Source organism: Pteropus alecto, unplaced genomic scaffold, assembly GCF_000325575.1.
Source record: "Pteropus alecto unplaced genomic scaffold, ASM32557v1 scaffold127, whole genome shotgun sequence".
Taxonomy (NCBI): Eukaryota; Metazoa; Chordata; class Mammalia; order Chiroptera; family Pteropodidae; genus Pteropus; species Pteropus alecto.
In genome coordinates, this window is record NW_006440646.1 from 183,853 (window position 1) to 200,952 (window position 17,100).

The 17,100-nt window shown below is 42.2% G+C and overlaps 1 protein-coding gene across 3 annotated transcripts in view; it reads left to right on the plus strand.

The window, feature by feature from the left end:
* Positions 1-17,100, plus strand: part of RAI14 (retinoic acid induced 14) — a 129,101-nt gene that overhangs the window by 681 nt on the left and 111,320 nt on the right. The window lies entirely within an intron of this gene.

Genomic DNA, 17,100 nt, shown 5'->3' on the forward strand with positions numbered 1-17,100 from the left:
GAGAGTGGGGGCTCCCCGGGGCGGGGTCCCCGCCTTTGTGTCTGGGGCTCGCGCGGCGGCAGGCGTCGGGGATGGCGCGCGGGACGGAGCAGCTTAGCCCGGTGGCCGCGAGGATCCCACCACTACTCTCTTGTCTCTCGCCGGCCCCAACTGTCTGCAGAGGGCAGATGTGGGGACAGAGGAACAGGAGGAGGGTGGGGATCAGCGTGCAGAGGGAGGACAGAGCCGCGTTAGGAGAGGGGTGCACGGCAAGGGCCGGGGCTTGCTGCGGAGGGAGCGCGGTGGGAATGAATGACCGTGCCCGGCAGGGCGCTCTGGGTGCGCCCTGGAGGCAGCACCCTGTCCCACCTGCCTGGCCCGCTCCCCTGGGTCTCCGCTCGGGTGCTCGACCCGCCTCGGCGCTGAACTTGGAGGAGCTGAGGAGGAAGGCGCGAGCGGGAGACTCCGGATGGCTCGGGAGACCGAGGGTCCGCTATTGTTCCTTTTCTGGCTCCGGGAGCCCTTCGGCTTGCCCAAGGGTGCAGGCGAGGCACTCCGGGCCGGAGGTGGCCACCCGCTGCCCGCTCCCCGTCCTTGTCCTTTTCCCGCCTCAGCTCTGAGGAGGGTCGGGAGGAGGGATGCTCGAGTTCAGACAGTCTCGGGGCAGCTGGGGCTTCAGGAGGAGGGAGGTTGTGGAGCCGTGAGAGGGACGCCTGCCTCCGTCGACCCCGACCTCTGCCCAGGAGGGTGGGTACCCTTCCTAACCCCCCTTCCCTTCGCTGCCGGCGTGGGCAGGTTCGTGTCCGGGATTTAGCGTTTGCAGTTTGTAGGGTTCATCTGCCATCTCCTGGCTCACGCTCTCCCTTGCGTTTGGACCTCGCACCCCCCTTTTGTGGAGTGTGTGTGGGGTTGGGGGGAGGCTCAGACTACGGAGAGGTAGCAGACGGGTCAGATGAAGCCCCGCGTAAAATGAAACAGTTACCAGTGACCTCCCCGGGTCTGGGGTCTGTAAATCCAAGCTTGTGTTTCTTCGAGGGGCTCAGCTTAGCGCTACTTTATTTTCCAATGATGGCTGGGGTAGATCTGCGGACTCAAGGCCTCTCGCGGCTTCCCTTGGCCTCAGGTTCACAGGTGATATGGATGGACCTCCTTCATCCTGAGATGAAGGAATCATTGCCAGTTCTCTGGAGAGCGTGATCTCAAGACTGTAAGGGCTTGGCAGAGGGAAGAGCTGGTTTTGTCCACCAGGGCTCAGCGGAAGGTCTTAGCGAGGACACAGTCCCACCTGCTTGAGGTTTGAACAAAGTTTAGGAAGAGGGAGTGCATCACAGGGAAGCTGGATTTTGATGCCCGTGTCCGCAGCCTGCAGGGCCCTATTTGCAAGTGTGGCTGGGAGAGTTTTGTTACTGATGGGTGTAATCTGATCATCTTTTCTTAATGATGCCTAACCAGTGTCATATTTTTTTACTTGGGCTTGTAAGGTAGATTTTATGTGAGGAATTTATTCAGTTCTTATCATTTCTAACCGGTGCTTGCATAACATGAATTGGGAGAGGTGGTCTCATGGTGGGCTGTTGGGGATTTTTTCATTTCCATTCATCAAGATGCTTCAGTAATTAATTTATTGTATCATTTACAGTAGATTTATTTTATGGCTTTTGGGGGCTGGTTGGTGGTGGTTATAACTCTGTTGAATATTACTCTTACTTTTAGTAATTATCTGTGAAATTGAATAAAATTTCTTCTTAGTACTATTATTATTATCTGTGAAATTGAATACAAAGAATGGTTGCTCGGCCCTGGAGATTCCACGGGGGCATGGCATAGTGTCCCTGCCCATTAGCAGTCTACCTGACAATGAAATTCTGTGTCCAGACTGCCACTTCTCAAAGCATATTTGAGGCAGGTACACCTAGAATCTCCCACATTTTAAAGGGGAAGAAACTGAGGTTCGGTGGTTAAGGGCAACTGGGCTTTGGAGTTAATAGAAAGTGATGAAAGACTTTTGTCTCTCCTTTCCTTCCTTTCAAAATAAGTATGAAATATTTCAAATATACATAAAATGAGAATATAATAAGTCTTCCATTTTTCCACCATCTATGTTTGAGAATTGCTAATCTTTTCATATTTGCTTCGTATCCCCCCATAAAAATAAATTGCAACCGAAATATTTTATCCATCCCTCCTCCTCTGTCTCCGTCCTCAGGGACCTACTAATGTGAAGTTAGTATACAAAGTTTCCAGACAAGTTTTGGTTCTTTTGGATATTACCTATTCACGAATTAGGAGCCTTGCGTTTAACATTTTACATACATGGCATAATTCTGTATACACATGACTTGCATTTTTAAATTTATCATTATATTTTGAGGTACACGTAGGTCTTACATTAGCTGCTACAGAGAATTCCAGTGTATGACTAAATTATAGTATACTCATTCCCTCACCAAGAGAAAATTAGTGTGTCTAGTTTTTCACTATTATATGTTTTCTGCTGAGGACAGTTGATCTGTTTCTACTTTTTACTGTAATAAATAGTGCTACAATAAACATCTGAGACATGTTTCCTTGGGCACAAGTTTCTCTACAATTACTGCCTGAGTAGTGGGGTCTAGGTAATGCTACACTTATTATTTCTTCCATTCCTCAACAAATATTTAGGATGTACAAAGGGTTCTTTTGGTTATTTGTTGAATGAAAAATAAAATTAATCAATTTTTAGCTCTAAGAGTGTTGTTAGTTGACTGGATTCTTTTGTTGCTTTTTGTTTTTTATTTTTGTTTATTTATTTTTTAATAAGAAAAGCACATCTTAACTATAAAGTTGGAGCAGGAGACAAAACTGTGCTGCTGAGTTCCGGATACTTGTGCCGACGCCTTTTCTCGGCCAGTCACTGGCAGTGTCACCTTGGATGACTCACTTGGCCTTTTCTTCCTCCTTATTTTTTTCTTGGTGAGATTAAAGTGTTTGAGTAAGCATTTACAAAGGCATGTCCCTGCTCTAAGAGTTTGAAAATGTGGCCATGTTAATGACATTTTGCCCCTAATGGTAACCCCTTAATCTGGAAGCAATTTAAAGCATTTAAATACTTTGGCTTCTCATACTCCTTTAAATTTCCAGACACATTCCTGCCTCACAGCTATTGCATTTACTGTTCCCACTCAATGGAACACTCTTCCCAGATATACATATGGCTGTACCTTTTGACCCCTCAGGTCTTTATTAACACGTCACCTTCTCAGCAGACCTTCCCTGGCCAGCCCTTTCCAGTGCACTCTGCTCTTCTCTGCTTTATTTTTGTCCATGGCACTAATTACCTTCCAACTTGCCATATAGTTCCATTTATATTAGTAGGCTGTCTTTTTGTACTAGAATATATAAGCTCCATGAAGACAGGAGTTTTGTCTCTTTTGTTTACTGCCTAGACCAATGTTGAAATATAGGTCTTGAATGCTTGGGTAATGAATAAATGAACGAATGAATATAATACTTTTTGTTGTGGTTTTCGACTTAGAATTTCTTTTAGCACATATTAGATATTGTAAAAATGGTGCTGATTTTTCCACAGCTATAATTGAGTGCCCCAGGTATCGTATTTACAGGTTCTGTCATGATAAAAACCATAATGTCTTATAAAGAAAGCAAGCACTCTGCTTAAATTCACGTGATGTATCCTTCAGAACACTTTTCTTCAGATTTTTTTTTTCTGCCAACATATGTCTAAACCTGAATTCAAAGGAAAATATAAGTAACACGATGCTCGGAAGTACACCCACCATTCCTTTTCTTGATAACTTAGCTTTCCAACATTTTAAATAAGGAAGGCACAGAAAGGGATCCTGACTCTCCCTTCCAGACGGCATCTGTGCAGACCGGTGACGGTCTCAAGCAATGCCAACCACACTGGATTTCTAGGACTAGAAAGTGTGTTTCTCTGAATTGCTGCAGGGGAAATACTCATCATTGCTTTGACTTTGTGCATCCATCCGTAAGTATTTTTTTGTTTTTTTGTTGTTTTTTTTTTTGTGGTCGGGTGGGGGTGGTGGTGAAGATGGTGGAAATGATGACCTTAACCTGAAGAACCAGGAGCAACCAGTACATAGCAGGGTACCTGGAAATACACTAAGAATGGTCACATTGTAAAATCCTTAACTCATGGTACTAAAAACATTCAAGAATGTTACAGGGCTGGGTGTTCTTTTGCTGGAAGCCAACTGAATGTTCTCTACCTCGTATGATGAATATAGGAGTTGACAAAACAAAGCTAAATATATCGATGGCCTCTTGGGTATATTTGAAATGGGTGATAGGGAAAAGGAGTCTTGATTTTTTTTACTATTAATTATTTATATAGATGTATGATACTGATGGTATCCTTTAAAAAACTCTCTAGTGTACTCAAGTACAAACATTTTATTCTCTGTAATAAAATGATATTGAAAGAAATCAGTTTATTATGGATCCAGAAGGGGTTCGTTAACCTTCAAGCTGAAAACCATAAGCATGGAATTATATGATTATAATTGAAATATTGCATGATTCAAAGAAATTACTTCCCTTTGGTTTATCACTACCCATGAGCTGAAAAGTACAGGTGGTTTAATAAAAGTTAGAGAAAGAACATGAATCAATCAATTTCCCAAGTCTAGTCATCTACAATGAACAAAAAACTAGTCTAGTCTTTGATACCGGACTCACTTATGGGTATCGGTAAATTTAGTCAATATTTTAATAAGTAACTTTACTGACTTAACCATGTGTTATCAAATAAAACAGTCTTCTATTTGATTAAAGAACATATGTCTCATTTAATTTTATATTCTGGGTCCAGTAGAGCATCTGTCATATTAGGCGATTAAAATTTACTGAACTACACCCACGCACCCAGGGGGTCTATACAGTCCCTCATGGCAGTCGTCAGGTACTGAGCTGTCCTAGAATTTAAACAATAATCAAAAGGCAGAGGAGTGGAGGTAATTTGCAGCAAAATACAGGTTGAAGTTCAGAAGATACAACTTCTCTCTCTTTAGGCAAGTGACTTTGCTTCTCCAAGCCTCAGTTTTCTTCCCTATAGTTAAGAAACAGCTTTCCTCTTGGCCCCCCTTCATAGAAGTCTGCATTGAGACCTGACTGCTTCACCATCTAACCTTACTTGTGATCCAGCCCAGTTCCTTCTGTAGTAAATGATGTTCACTGGAAATATAGTGTCTTGCCATATAAATTCCATGTGCCTTAAGAGGACTCTCCATTCGCATCCAACATGACACACTCATATTAAGAAATATAAATTATGTGAACACTCAGTGTGTTCCTTCTCCCTCTCTGACCACACTGCTTTCTGCTCCAAGCCTAGGCATTCTTACTTGCATGCTTGATTCGAGGTTAGAGGGGCATTTTGAGAAAGTTTAGAATAGCGTGTGTAAGGCCAGTTCTGCAGAAGACCAGTAAGAACAGAGCAGCTGTAACCAGGCAGGAGTCCTCCCAGTGTGGCCTAGAGAACAGACTTCTCCAGCCCGACGCAGTTGTCAGCTACTGGGCAGGGGGAAACCTTTGGGAGTTCTTCATTCGTTCATCTCTCTTCTAAACAAACAGAATTCAATCGTGAGAAACGGTTATAGTCCAAGAAGTTTACTATACAGTAGAAGAAAATACATGGATACTTTTTTCTTTGATGATTTTTTTCTTAAACTGACATTTTGTGAACAACAAAGTTTATTATGAAGTAACCTAACATAAGCAATTCTTCCTCTACAGTTATCGGTTTCCCCCACCATCATTTACTATATTATTTTTTCTTAAATCTCACCTCAGTTTTCTTTTCTCTATTAGGTATTGCAATTGGCGAGAACAAAATCAGTCTGCATTTTTTTTACTTTACAATTTCTAGATGAATTCAGTTTGCTTAATCGAGAAATGTTTCCTTTTTCTTTAAAAAGAGCTAAATAACGCTAACATTAACAGCCACAGCAGCATCTGCCTCTTCTCACGTTTACCACACCTGTGCAGTTCCTTTTGCTGGCTGGAGGGATAGGAACTCAGCCAGAAAGGAACCTCTGGCTGAGTTCACCAGTGGGAATCAAAAGCCCAGCGGCTTCCTTTTGCTTTAAGGCGGCACAGAGTAAAGTGTCTTCCCTCCAACAGGAGTCTATTTTACAAACCAGGGTAGGCCATCCAGCAGTACTTCCTAAGTATATTTCAGACATAGATGGACACTCATGCAAATCCGATGCAGGTTTGGACTTTTTTTTCCTAGGGGGAAATTCACTTATATACAATGATGCTATGCGTTCATAATCTTTGTTAGTTTCTAGAGGTTCATGGAACTCTCTGCACTGAGCCCACTTATGATCCTCTTTAGAGTCCCTAGGTTAAGAACCCAAGATCTATTGAATGTATCTAAAAATTTGTTGCATGTATCCTCTTAAGGATCAAGGGTATAATTAGAAGGGGTCTATTTCCTATTATGCGTCATGGTCCTCAGACCCGATAACCTGTCATACATAAGTGAAAATTAATAGTTGTGAGTTTTATATCCTCGATTGGAAAACCAGTCACTGGTTGCTATGCCAACCAGTTTACATACCAGTGACCATTTTTTAGGAGCTATTTCAATTGGATGCAATGAAATGCTATTTAGAAGCAATAAAAAGTGGATCTGTAGTATAGTTAGTTATTTCACAGAGATCTGATACATTCCAAGGATAGGTCTTGAGTTTCTCACGACAAAGGTGACATATTTCTTGGTGTAGCATTGGGCCTACAGTGTCTTCTGATTTCCAGCTGGCAGGAGTTTTCTAGCTTCACTGTTGCAGGAGGGAATTGAGATGTCCTTGGGCCCCACCTGACAACACTCCTAAGCTCACGGAGTAGATCTGTGACTGCTCAGCTCAGTGGGAGAAATAGCCCCAACTCATTCTCTGTTCTGCCCTTCTCATTTTGACCTTCCAGCCTGATGGGGCTGCTCCCCTGGGGACCTGGGGACGATCGGGCCATATTTCCTAGTTGTGGAGCTGACCCTCCTTTAGCTGACACCATCCTTTAGTGGGAAGTAGAGGGCACTGGGAGGAGGTACTGCCATTGTTACCCACACTCAGGAAGCTCGTTCTGTCAGTGTCATACTTGGGTGACACCCTCAGTCTCTTCAGTCAAAAACTGGGCAAAAAGAAATGCAGACCGGCCTGTAATGGAGGGTGAATGATGCAAGCTCTTTCTCTAAGTTTAATTGCATTGAACACCCACTTTGCACCAGGCACTTTGCTGCTAGATTGTTAGCTTCTGTAGGTCTGGGCAGGTCTTACTGATTGTCAGATTTCCTGCAAGCAATATGTGACAATGCCTGCTTTCATGGAGCTCGGAGTTTTAACCAGGTTAACACATTACCATTCCACTATAGTACAAGGCAGACTATTAGTGGTTGCCATGGGGTGGTGGCGGGAACTCATTTTACAGCTTAGACTGAGGCCCAGGAAAGTGAAATGACCCCTTAGAAAGTGACACAATAAGGCAGAGCTAGGTATGCACCTTTGTTCTGGCTGCTCATAGCACAGGGCTTCTAAATAGAAAATGCTTTTCTATTTCTCTCAGATGTGGACAATGACCTTGGGAGCCCTATATGTAGCTAGTTATAGTAGTTATCAATGAAGAAGACTAGACTGACTTGGACAAGTTGTGTTGGAGACTGGTGGCGAGTCCCATGTGAGGCAGATGGCTTTGAGCAGCGACATGAAGGTCGGAAAAGGATCTGGAACCCAGGCCCTTGGCATCTACTGAGTGAGAACCACATAAACAAATCTGTTTGTCAATTTTTGTCAGTGAGTTAACAAATTCTGGGCCAGGTCTCTTAATTTGAAGGAAGGCTTCATGCTATTTGAACATCTCCTCTTATGAAAGTTGACATACTGGTGATTGATCATTTTTCAAAAATGAAAGGGAGCACTAACTTGTGGCGGACAATTATGACCTGGTCATATCACTACCAGGAGAAGCTGCCCATGCGCAGTGGCCTCTTCCCAGCCACCTAGAAGATGTGGGAACTTGTGAGCCAAAGGCTCATTGGCAGTGGGTCGCATTTTCTTTCTTATGAAAGACAGCCAGAAGGAAAAGCTAGGACCCAACCACAACGTTTGCCGGGCCCAGAGGTCCTGCATTGAGCCGTGTCAGGTGTTACTCACACAGGGCTGGTTGGTAGTGAAGAACCTACCATTTTCTCTCTGAGTGAATCTTATTTCAAATCCAGTCCACATTCATCATGGGTCAAAGTTGATTCAAATGTTCTCAGAACCTTCCTACATCTTTGTTTAAAAAAAAATTCTTAGTTTTTTTGGGGGGAGGGGAATCATTTTTCTCTTGAAAAAATGTTTCAAATTTCTTTTCTATGCGTTTTTTTTTTTTAATTGGAAAAAAGCTATTCAAAATATCAGCATAGAAACTCTATTGATATCTGTATGTCATCCAGGGTTTCCTAGTTTTTTCTTTTTTAAAAGGAAAATCTCATTGCTGCTATGTATATAGCCAGTCAGCAATCTTTGATAAGCTCATTAGATTCTTTCCATGCTATTCAACTTGACACCGTGTTGGGTGTGCTCTTTGTTTACCTTTTCTATTGCTTTTTCTCTAGAGTCTATAAAAGCCAGAGATTTCCTCAAAATAACTCCTATCCCAGCCTGTTGCTTGGCCAATCTGTAGACGGCTGTGTTACTCTTTGAGCCTTGTTTGACAACAAGCTTGCTTTCTTCCTCTCCTTTAAAACAACCCCTGATTATTTTAAGTGCATACCCCCTGGAACAAAGCGCATTTGATTCTCATTGCATTGCACGTGGGTGTTTCTATCTCCGGTGGTAAAAGAAACAGAAAGAGCAGCTCACCCTATCCTGGTGATACCTGCTTCAGGCTTAGGTGGCAGCCTGCTGGCCGGCCAGCAGTGCTTCTGTGTCTGGCTTCCACAACAAAATCACCTGCACTCCTTGCTCCGTTCCTGTCTCACTGGGTGACATGTTTTAGGATTCCCTATTTAGTATAATATCTGTGCTTTTAATTGTCCTGAACAATTGCAGTATTTAAATTTTTTCAGCTTGGAGAAAGTTGTTATACAGGATGTTAGAATAATTTCTTAAGGAACAGAGAGGACCTAATGAGAGGGAAGCCTCAGTGTGTCCAGAAGTTCTGCTTTTCCAAATCCTCTCCAAGACATGGAAACTTCACTCCAATCTATAGTTTACCAGCTCAGCTGAGTATGAAAATGTTCACCTCATTCATCTGTAATTATCTTTACATTTTCTCTGTTATAACATCTTTAGCAAAGCTATGTGGAAAAGGTTTCTTTTTTTTTTTTTTGACTTGTGAGTTCAGTAACTTTATTCATGAAGCATATGCTCCAGGGATGAAAAGGACAAAGAAATAGAAATGCTACCCTCCCTTGAATGAGGCTGGGGTGTGTGAGGGCGGACAGTCAGAAGGAATGCCTTTTTCAAATCGCTCCATTCAGACTTCCTAGAGGGAGCTCTGTATGTGCCAGCAGCTGATCAGAGGACTGTTCCCTCATTAAAGGCAACTTAACATTTTTTTAGGGAGTGAAAAGGTTTGTCTGTTGGCCAGACTTCTTCTTCTTATTATTATCATCTAATACGCAGCCTGGGGTTGTGTTTTGGGCTCAGGAGCAGAACCGGAGTTTAAACCCAGCCTCCTCCATTTATAAACTGTGTCATTTTGGCCAAATAAACTTTCTAGGCTGCAATTTCCCAGTCGAGACACTGGGAGTAATAACAATAGCACTAATTCCAAAGTGGTATGAGTATTAAATGATGTGATACTCATTTATGGTAAAAAATAAAATAAAATTTTGCAAAGTAAAATTGTGTACAGTAATCATTTAAGTCAATGATAGCTATGGTAGCTGTCACTATCATTGCTAAGACTGCCATGTTCTTCATCAACCTACATTTAAAGAACTGCTGATATATTTGGCCAATCTGGTTATAATCGATAGCCTCATAACCATTATAATTATAGCAATAAAGAGGGGTTGCCCCATATGTCATTGCAACACATCTGTTCACGACTATTTTCCCTATATTGTCATTCCTCCATGTAGTCCTTCTGTTATTATACAGTAATAATGTGGACAATGTAATCACATATTTACTTTAGTAGGGATCAGTCTTACTCCAAATTGCATTACCAAGTACCTCAGTCTCACCAGGCAACTTGTTTCAATCACAATCTTGGCACAGAGCAGTAAAAATCAAGATTAAAGTGAAGATGGGGGTATGTGGGATGGAGGGGGAGGGAAATTAGATTCTCTATTAAATCCATTGGAAAAGTGTCCATTTGTCAATAGAGAAAAATATACACATTTTCTGAACTGTATATAACAGCAGTAGTTGAGTTTGCCTTGAAGTTTGTCAGTCTTGAGTGAAATAACATTGTTAGTTAATCATTCCTTCTTCATGTGGCAGAGTAAATATTTTAAACGACAACTTTCATTATCATTAACATGCAGTTAACTCCGATCTTAAACTAGATCTGAGTTTTATGATTTTATGGTAGTAAGTGAACGTTAAACGTGGTAACATACATGCTTTATTTTATGCTGCCTTGTTAGTAATAATAATAATAATAATAAGATGCTTTTATTGCCAAATGGATGCCATCATCATGGTATTTGAAGGGAAAATCTAATTCATCACTGTTTAATAGAAATATAAGCATGCCGAAATACAGGCTTAGGTCATTTAAAAGTTTCTAGTAGCCACAAAAAGAGTAAAAGAAACAAATCAAATTAATCGTAATGATATATTTTATTTTACTTAGTAGATCCAAAATATTATCAAGCTATACTCAATATAAAACTTATTAATGGTATAGCTTACATTACTTTTTCAAAGTAAATCTTTGAAATCGCTATGTATTTTCCACTTACAGTACTTGTCAATGATCACTAATCACATTTCACGTGTGACTGAATGACTACAGATTCCAGGAAGTAATGTGTCATTGCATAGTTCTTGGAACTCCAGTGACACCTGATAGCTAGAATGCCCTATGTAAATACATATTTGATTGAGTTTCCCTGTGTCTTTACCCAGTTATCTGGGATTTTGCCCTTAGCTTTAAGCATTTCTTGAGAGAAATACAATAGTTTCATCACACACTGATTATATGTGGTATAATGGACATTTGTGGTTTTGGTTTACAAATCTATATCTCTCATTTTGTACAAGTGCATTAATCTACATGGACTTTTTAACAGTGAGACTGATTTTTGTAGGAAGGGGTTGTATATGGTCCACTCTTCTACATCCCCCTTGTATTTTGCCTGTGTAGTTGCTATTCAGTGCACACGAGTAAATTAAACAGTATAGGTTTCTAATTTTTCCTTTTAAATTTCAAGTCTTTGAATAGCCATGCTATTGTTACTGTGTAAACATTGCTAGCATCAGGTGCAAGGTTTGTGGGTGTGTGGATGTGTGTGGGTGTGTGGGCTGTGGGGGGAGCATTTTAGGTCTTCATTACTGTTAATGGAGCATTCCCCAGCCTTTGTGTTAATGCTGTTTGCTTCTTATCCCTAAACACAGAAGGTGATTGAAATGGAAAGACAGAAGGTCCAGGGCATCCAATTCAGTTAAGGGGGGTTTGCCTCCCCGAGGCGGGCAGCCCTAGGCCCCCCATGGAGCAGCCTGGGGCTCTATGGAAAAAGATCTGAAAGGCTGTTCCATTGGCACTGCCAGGGCAGCAGTGTGGCAAATCTAGGCTGGCAGAGCCCCTGGGGAGTGACGCCTTGTTGTGCGAGCCACTGTTAGGCTTCTCTTCCAGGTGTCCTGTTTAGAATAAATTAGGGTGAGTGACAGCGTGTTTGCATATCATATCCTCAGCACTATTCAAGGACCAACTGCTGGCAGATTATCCTTGACCCTTGATGCCTCTTGGTCCAGCTGTGCCCCAGCTCTGTCCCCCACCCGGGGCAGCTTCCCTACTCTGCCCTCTTCGCCTTGTTCCCTCCCACCTGAGGGTTTCATTATTCTTCCTTAGCCTCAGCCCTGCTAACAGTTGCCTTGTCTCCCACCCTTGTTCCCCCCAGCTCTGTGGAGCCAAGTGCCCTGGGGAGCAGAGGAGGTAAGGTCTACCCCATGGGCAGCCTGGATCCCTCCTGGATCCAGCGGTTGCAGTGGCTTTTTATTTTGTAAGGGTTTTAAAATAGTCTAACACTATTCATTTCCAGTTAATTGTGAATGTTTTCATTGCTGTTCCTACAGGAGAGGCAAAGCGCAGCAGGATACTTTCAGAATGGAAATAGCCAGGTCTTCTGGGGAGATGGAATGGTAGTGGGGAATCATGAATGGAGTGATTTGGAGGTGGGGGTAGGTGAGGGCCTGTGGCCTGGGGGCAGAACACATCAGTGAGCAGGTAATCACCAACAAATGAATGATAAATACGCCCTCCCTAACCCGCAGGTTCAAAGGGGATGCTGCAGGTCATCCTGTTGTATGCAGCCCAGTTAGACTCCAGGGAGTGTATATTTTACTTTTGTAGGCTCAAGAAGTGAATTTAGCTACTGACATTAGAAATATGCTGAGCAGACAAATGCAGGCTGCAGCTGTGCTGTTGAGGTGCGAGGCCCCACTTCTACTGTGGCATCGAGATGACAGCCTGAGCCAGACCCAGTGGGTAAGAAGGCTCCAAAGGGTTTGTCAATAGTCTTAGGATGCAGGTGACAGAAACCCAGTTTGAACTAGCATAGGCAGGAAAAGGACTGTCTAGGCCTATATGGCCCTAAATCCTGTGATAAGAGAGAGTGGCTAGAGCAGGGCCTGGGATCCCTGGAGTCAGGCTCCCTGTCTTAAACCAGCTCTCTGCGCCGCACCTGCTGGGCCCACATTTCCCCAGTTTCTCTACCAGAGAGGAGGGTCTTTCCTTCCTTTCCTCTTCCCCCTTCCCCACTCCCCTCCTCTCTCTCTCTCGCCCCCTTCCATTCCCCTCTTCTCTCCCTTTCCCTTCCAGTTCCTCTTCTTCTTCCCTCCACATCCAGGAATCCCAGGGACAGCATCTGAACAGCCTAGCGCAGGGACCTTCCCACCTCTCAACAGCTGCAGTCAGAATAGAACCCGCCCGGAGTCGGGGTGGGGTGTAGGACGGACAGTTTTCTAAAAGCAGGGAGTGCAGTTATCAGAAGGCTGGGCACTGAGGATCAAACGGACATCACAGGTCCGCTGCAGCATACAGGGTAACGGCCATGTTAAGGAAATGAAGAGACCTGCCTTCAAGTGGGCAAGCAGCCCCTCTCTGTTGGGCTGGAGGTGAGAAACTTGTTATTTTGATTACACGGTGTTTGAATGATGTCCAAACATGATACTTGGGGCAGCGGAAATAATTTTTGTGCCATCTATCCACTCCCTTAATCCTGTTCCTAGGACATCAGAGTGTACAGAATCTATTTTATTAACTCATTCTTATTTTGAAAAGTATTTGAGACAATGGATGACTGGGTAGAGATTCAGCCAGCCAAACAGAACCATTGAGATCACTGTAAATGACATTTCCAGCATTCCAGAATGTGGAGAGTCCAAGTACTTCCCATTTTGAAATCAAGTCAGGGAGCCGATGAAATTCGCAATAAGCCAACATTTGGCAATTAAATCTTTCTAGAGTAAAAATAAGAATTAAATATAACCATAACTGCAACGTACCCTCTCTAAGCATATTTTTCACTACCTAATGACTTTGCATATTGATTTTTTTTTCTTTTTGTATTTGATCTTTTAAAAAACAACTTCCTTTGAAGTATGATTTACGTTCCATAAAATTCACCAATTTTGGTATACGATTCATAATTTTTAGAAAATTTATGGAGTTGCATAATCAACACAGGCTACTTTTTGAGACATTTCTCTCACCCTAAAAAAGATCCGCCATGCTCATTTGCAATCACTGTTACCGTTCCTAGCCATCGACAACCACTAACCTCCTTCTTGTCTCTACAAGTTTGCCCGTTCTAGATGTGTCATGCACGTGGAATATTACCATATGTGGTCTCTTGTGTGTGACTTTCACTTAGCACACTGGTTTTGAGCTTTATGCATGTTGCAGTATGTATTGGTATTTCATTCCTTTTTAGTGCTAGGTAGTAATCCATTGTATGGAAATGCCACATTTTGTTTGTTACCTCACTGATGGACATTCTCAGTCGTTTCCACTTTTTTTGCAGTTAGTAATACTGCTGCTATGCACATTCATGCACAATCTTTGTGTGGACATATGTTTTCCTTCCTCTTGTCAAGATACGTGGGTGTGGAATTGCTGGGTTATATGTGAATTTATATTTAACTCCGCAAGAAATTGCCAGTCTGCTTTCCACAGTGACTTTTTGCTTTCCGCATTTGATATTTTTCACGAGTAACGTTTGAGGAGTGGACCTGGATTTTTAAACTTGATTGGCTTTCTTGGGTTTCAAGGTGGGTGAAACCAAGGATGGACTTGACAGGAAGAAGCTAAGATGCACAGCACATACATATACCTTGCTGTTTGGGGTCGGTTGGTAGGTATGTACAGGGTGGCTTTTTTTTTTTCCCCTGGAGAGATGTACACAGCGGTTAGACGGTGCTGTGGACATCCACAACGAACGATTTGGAAACAGAAAGCGCATCTTCAAAATAACCTCAAACTCCATGAGTGATAGTCATGGAATTTCTTAGAATGATTTTTATATTCCAGAGTTAACTTGCTTTGATTAAACTCGTGCTTGTTAAATTGGATGGATTTAGGGCAGGAGACAATGTTGGGACTCTGCTCCGGTAGGCTTGTTGGAGCCTGTGAATAGTAGATTTGACAGACCAGGTAGTAATGATGCAGGAGTCCTGGCCAGTTTTGTATAAATGCTGCCAGCTCTTACTGCTTCACCGACCAAGATCGGTCCTGGTTGATGGCTGATCATATTTTTAAAGAAGAATGGTGTATTCATTCATCAAAAGAAATGGCATCCCTCTGGATAAAGGCAAGTCGTGACTGCATGGAGGGAAATTGATGTTTTCAAGAGCATTTTACCGCATGATTATTATGGTACAATATCTGAATGACATTTATGGCATAAAAAGAATGTGGTTATTTTTTTCTTTGAGAAAAAATGAGATATTAAGGTATTTTAGAAAGGATTCCTGCCAAAATGCAAATAACTGCTTATATCTTTTTTTCTCCTTGACTTTTCCCTTCTTTATCGCCTGGGCAATCTTTAACACACCTGTACCTAAATTCATACAAAAGATGAGATATGAAAGCACCCAGCCCATAATTAATGCTCCGTAAATTTTGCTTGTTTGTTCATTCATGTGCTTATTCAAATGTATCTGGTTCGCTGAATAAATAAGCCTCCTAAGATGTAATCATTAAGCAGCTATGTTTTGTGTCTCACTAAAATTAATTTAGTAAAGTTTGTGAATCTCTTGTCTCTGGATAAAATTTATGGCTTCTCTGATTATTCTTCAATGAAAAAAATTCTACAGTCAATTTCAATGGCTAAATACTTTTTTTAAAATTGAGGTATAGTTGATACAAACATGATATCAGTTCCAGTTGCACAGCATAGTGATTCGATATTTGTAAGAACTGCAGAATAATCACAACAAAGTCTAGTTAAAACTACATCAGTCACCTTGCATAGTTACAGAATGTTTTTCTTTAATGAGAAATTTTAAGATCTCTCAGCATCTTTTGAATATGCCATGCAGTATTATTAACTCTAGTCCCTATGCAGTACATTCTATCCCTCTGACATTTATTTTATAACTGGAAGTTTGTATCTTTTGACCCCCAGGATTTCTATTTGATGATCCTTGTTCTCTGTTGACTCTCACATTCCATTATTCAAAATGGTCAGCTCCCTTGGCTCAGCACAGCGTGTGGTTGGGAGGTGCCTCATGAGAAGCATACCAATGAGAGGGGAGAGGGCCGCGGATAGAAAGGGCGGGACAGCCTGGTAAGACTTCACAGGCCCACTGAGTTGCATCTTTATTTATTGATGTTTTTAACTTTTTGGTGCCTTCATACGTACATGGTGAGACCTAATCATTATGTTGTGCAGCATGTGGGACCAAGGAGAGACTTACTGAGGTCGACGGTGAAGTCTAAAGGCTGTACAGGGTTCTAACCCGTATCTTTGCCTTACACATTTTTTTCATGAAACATCGTATGCCAATGGCCAGCGCCCTAGTATAAGCAAAATGAAAATCCTCCCTTGAAAATCTGCCATTCCAAAGGAAGCAAGCAGTCTGAGATGAACGTTTTCAAATTTGCTGAAAACTGGTAGCAGGACTCTTGAACCCCTCACTCCCATCCAGGGTGTAAAAAAGTCAGAGTGTACGCAGACTGGGAGAACTTTTTTTGGAGAGAACTGTGCAGGGATTCCCACCACCTCTATTCAACCCCAGGAGGAAAGCTTCTGTGACCCCTTAAAGAGACTGAACAGGGTCTGACCCTTGCTGGGAACACCTGAGATGGTCGTGCCCCGCCTTGTGGGGGTGGGCTGACAGTTCCTCTTCAGCTTACCCAAACCCTGTGTTTCCTTTAAAGGCTAGTTAGAAGCCTGCCCCTATTATGAAGACTTCTGATTTTTCCCAGCCCTCAAAGATTTTCATTCTTTGAATTCCTGCAGTATTTGATACCTAATTAGATGGTTTGGGATCATTCTCTAGTCATACCCTTGGTCTCTACTCATATCCTTCTTACTGTCTGCCCAGAGTTCCAATAACCTGAATGTCTCTATGTGTTTAAAATTTCTCTTACTAAGACAAGAACAAATCTGCTGTGGATAAAGGAAATTGGGGAAAGGGGAACAGTGCTCATCTGCCTCCGTTTCCCGTTTTATGTTCTTTGTTCCAGAGGCAGTAACACAGGCATAGGCTCCGCTCTATTTGAGAGGCAGAGACTTGAAGCAGCTTCTGCTTCAGTTTGGATGACATGAGATGCTGTGTCATCAGAGACATCTTTATTGGGGATGGGGGTTGATCTGGAGAGACCCTTTATAGAATGTATTTGTTTTGCCAGATTGAGAGAATTTAGTGTATGTACAGCTTTTGGTTAAAATCCCATCTTTTTTGCAGAGAGATTATTATTATCTGAGGAAATAATCAAGTA